Source organism: Artibeus jamaicensis, unplaced genomic scaffold (assembly GCF_021234435.1).
Source record: "Artibeus jamaicensis isolate MK-2021 breed Jamaican fruit bat unplaced genomic scaffold, CSHL_Jam_final scaffold_916, whole genome shotgun sequence".
Taxonomy (NCBI): Eukaryota; Metazoa; Chordata; class Mammalia; order Chiroptera; family Phyllostomidae; genus Artibeus; species Artibeus jamaicensis.
In genome coordinates this window covers 29,449,014-29,453,670 of record NW_026522059.1, presented here as the reverse complement: position 1 = coordinate 29,453,670, position 4,657 = coordinate 29,449,014, and the positions used below count along the sequence as shown (strand labels likewise).

The window sequence follows — 4,657 nt, the reverse complement described above, 5'->3', positions numbered from 1 at the left end:
CTTCTGCTGACTAATTAGAGCCATATTTATGGGACTAACTTGATTTGGGGCAGCCATTTCTCATAGATGGTTGTGGAAAAAACAGAAAGTCGGCTCAAATATCATCAGCTCCTCAAAGTCAAGTGCTTCCTCAAAGGACTCACATTGTTATGGCCTAAAAAAGAATCACACTAGAGTTTAATAATTTGTTTCTATGAGTTTATTTAGTACTAGATTGGAAGTTGCTAAAGGAAACACCCTTCTACAACCCAGAGTCTAACATAGAACTTGAGCATAGAAGATGCTCAGTAAGGAAGGGAGAGAGGGAGGGAGAAGGGAAGAAAGGGAAGAAGGAAGGTAGATGTAACAAACGTTCAAATGGGTAATGTTTAACTTCTAGACCAGGGCTGTCTGGTATAAATGTAGTGCAAAGCATAAATATGAGCTACATATGTAATTTTATGTTTTCTAGTGGCCATACTACAAAAAGAAACCCATGAGCTTAATTTTAATAATATATTTTATTTATCACAATATACCCAAAATATTATTATATCAACATATAACCAATGTGAAAAATAATTATGGGCTTTTTGTGTTTTTGTAATGTCTTCAAAATCTATCACATATTTTACATTTGCTGAGTATCTCAGTTCAGACTAGACAAATTTCAAAGCGTTCAGTAGACCCATGTGGCTAGAGGCTACCACACTGAACGGTACAGCTCTACCCTCTACAAACCTTCTCTCAGTACTTTTCCCATTTCAAAAGTCCTGACTTCTACTATAGGGGCCCCACCTACTTCAAGGTGCTCAGCTCCCCCTACCCCATCCCCTCTGTTACCCTTATATCACCCCAGTTTATGAAATACATCCATTCCATAATCCAGATTTGTGCCCTACAGTTTCATTTAATCTGGAGTTATTGGATATTAACCAGTTTAAGTGGTTAACACTCCCAAGTAATCACCTGAATGTTAATAGATGTTGGGAAGGAAGGCTCTCTCTTCCCACCAAATGATTAATATGTGCTCTATATGTTTTTTAAATATGAACAATAACTTTAGTTATTGTTCTACAAAGGCACTTAATGAGGTCCCATGGTACACCTGAAGACATGGGTGAAACAGTATTTCAGCGCAAGACTTCAGAATACAGACACTACCACTTGTCTTTATATCCCCCGTACAAAGCACTGTGTCTGGTGTGTAGAGAGCACAATAAATATTGACATTAAATGTGATTGAAACTAGTTGAGAATCATGGGTGAGTGCTCAATCAGAGCTACTTAAGTTTACTTAACAGGAAAAAGAAATTCATGGGGCATGGCTAAGAGACTTGTTGGGTTTCTAAGTGAAAAGAGTCAGTCTTTTATTGGAAAGTAGGGAAAACAAAATGACATAATGGGAAAGAAAGATGATGGCAGAAATCCCTTAAAGTCCATGGATCAGAGAGCAGAGTGTGTATGATTAATCTTCAGGGATTGTGGGGATAAGATATTTACACATTCATTCAACAAATATTTTTAAGCTCCAATGTTATGCTGGCTCTGTGCTTGACACAGCCATGCAAACATGGGTAAGAAATTTTTCCTGCTCTAAGAGAGCTCTAAACCAGACAGAAGACTGACAAAGAAATAAGAAATGTCCTGCCCTCTGATGTGATGAAGGTGTGTTGTGATGGAGATATTTACAAAGTAGAATGGGGTCGAAGGGGAAGGAGTGAGCATGTACACAGTTCTGAGAAGCTTCATAGAAGAAGAGAAAATATGGCCTGAAGGATGAGTAGGGGTCTGCCCAGCATATTTAACAAGACATACAAAAGCACAGAGGTAAGAAAAATTCCATTCTAGAAATCAGAAAAATTCAGTGTAATTGGAGCAGCACATTGGGTAAAAACTAGAGAGTGATAGAAGATATTGAAAATGTAGACTGAGCCCAAATCGCAAAGGACCTTGCATGTTTTGCCAAAGGATTTTGACTTTGGCCTAAAAGTGATATGTAACAAGTCTAAGTGTTAAGCAGATACGTGATCGGGTAAAATTTCCTGTCCCACATGAAGCCAGAAGTGATTGCATGACTTACTTTGGCCAATGAAATGTGAATAGAAGTACCATGGGTCACTTCTGAAACATAGTTGATGATAAAATGCATGCTTTGGCCCATTCTCCTTTACCTCTACCCAGTGACCAGCAATCTTAAAACACTGGCTTTTCATCCTTGATTCCTGAGTGATTACAATGAGCATAACACTTCTGTTGAATGACAGTAGACTTGTAGCCGAGGTAAGAAATAAACCTTTGTTGTCTTAGCCACTTTGATTTGGAGATTGTTTATTACTGAAGCAGTGTTTCAGGCTATCCTGGCTTATATTGTAGTGGAATAACATGATCAGATTTATATTTTAAAAAGGTAATTGATGACAATATGGAAGATAGCTTAAAGGTAGGAGAGGAAGTTAATTACAGACAAGGAAGCCAATAGAGAGATATTGAAATAATTCCAGGAGAGAAATGATAAAGGCCTAAAATTAGAACAGGAGAGGTAAAGGAAATGAGTTATACATTAAAAAAATATTTAGAGAGCAATAGCAACGAGAATGTGGTGACTAATAAAATATGGTTTTATACTTACCTGGCAGGACAGACACCATGATCACGATGGTGGTTTTCCCAGGACAAGGCTTATCCATGTACTCCAGGTGTGCTGACCCCTGCGATTTCCCCAAACCTGGGAAATTTGACTGCATCATCTGTGGTACTGGTGGACTGTGTTCATGCTTTCCCCCTTTTAAAAACACATGTACACATATATGGTTGATAAATGTTTTAGTTATCTATTTTTATATAACAAATTCGTCTAAATAGATAACAAATATGTCCAAAATGTATCAGCTTAAAATAATTAATATAAATATGTATTCTCTCACAGTTTTCTGTGGGTCAGGAAGTTTAAGATGACTTAGCTAGTGGTTATGGCTCAGGATCTCTTACCAGGTTGCAGTCAAGCTGTCGGCCACGGCTGCCATAGCTGAAGGTTTGATTGGGTCACAGAGGTGTCCAACCTGTGGCATCTCTGAGCCACACTGGAAGAAGAAGAGTTGTCTTGGGCCACACATTAAATACACAAACACTAACGAAAACTGATGAACAAAAAAAAAGGTTTTAAGTAAATTTCCAATTTTGTGTTGGGCCACATTCATAGCCATCCTGAGCCACAGGGTCCACTCCCAAGATGGTTCACGCACATGGCTGACAAGTTGATGCTGACTGTTGACAAGAGCATTCAATTCCTTCTCACGTGGGTCTCCCCAGAGGGTTGCTTGAGTGTCTTTATGATATGGCAGCTAGCCCCCAGAGCAAGTGACGTAAAAAAAAAAAAATAAGGCAAGGCAGCACTTTCTCCTATGACCTGACGTTAAGTCACACACAATCACTTCTAGCATATTCCTCAGTCACATAGACCTATCGTGATACATTGTCAGAGGAACCATAAAAAATGCAAGTTTTAGAAGGTGAGGATAATTGGGGGCATCTTGGAGCCAGACTACCACGATGAACAAGATGGAGGTACAGAAGCTCACTGAGATTTCTAGTTTGAGTGATAGGATCCAATGATGGTATTGAGCAAGATGCAAAACACAAAAGAAAAAAATCAGATTGGGAGGGGAGAGAGATTAGTTCAATTTTGGACCTGCCATGTGGAGGAACCTACAAGGCATACAAAAGTGAAAAGCCTAATTATCATTTGAAAAGAGGAAGTTCTGCCCTGGCTGCTGTAGCTCAGTGGATTGCCTGTGAAGCAAAGTGTCCCTAGTTCAATTCCCAGTCAGGGCACATGCCTGGGTTGCAGGCCAGGTCCCCAGTAGGGGGCGTGTGAGAGGCAACGGACCCATGTATCTCTCACACTGATGTTTCTCTCCCTTCCTTTCTCCCTCCCTTCCCCTTTGTCTAAAAATAAAGAAAGAAAATCTTAAAGAAAGAAAGTAAAGAAGTTCCCAAGAGAGATCAGAGTTGAGGATGTCAGAATCAATATATCTAAGTGGAGGAGGAAGTCAAGGCAGAAAAGAATATGGCCCAGGAAGGGTGTACAGAAAGAAAAAGGAAGAAACACAAAATCAGGAACAAAACCTTATTGAGAGAGTCCTTTATTTAAGGAATTGGGTGTGGGAGGAAAAGTCAGCAAATGACACAGGGAAGAAAAAATCAGGGATGTGAGCAGAGCATAAGAGCTGTGTAGGCACAGAAGGCAGCAGAGGGGAGGGGTCCATGAGTTTCAGCGGCAGTGCCAAGTGATGCAAACAGTCAAGTAATAGGAAACCGAGGCCGCCCTCCCCCACGCCCCCGCCCAGATTTCACAGTTCAGGCAGGTGGCCCTTGGGTAAGAGATTTCAGTAGACTTAGGACGCGGAGTTTGCCTAAATGCATGACTTCGCCCATTAGATTAAACCACTCCTGTCATGCAATGGAGTTGGTTTCCCTTCATAACGGGTGGACCCATTACCTAAGAACTAATATGTCCAATAATGGAAAATTTCTTTTAACATGGGCCCATCATGCTCCATCTATTGGCAATGGAGAATAAATGAATGGGTCAAACAAAGCACTATGGCCTCTGCCCAAACAACCACACCTTCAAGAAAAGCTTCAGGCGTTGATAACCTTCTTGGGGCAACCAGGA

General features: G+C 40.4%; 1 non-coding gene across 1 annotated transcript; it reads left to right on the top strand.

Moving 5' to 3' along the window:
* The first annotated feature begins 2,603 nt into the window (after positions 1–2,603).
* On the top strand, positions 2,604–2,766 carry LOC119038621 (U1 spliceosomal RNA). The gene has a single exon (XR_005080447.2). It is a non-coding gene; the product is annotated as a U1 spliceosomal RNA (small nuclear RNA).
* The last annotated feature ends 1,891 nt before the right edge of the window (positions 2,767–4,657 follow it).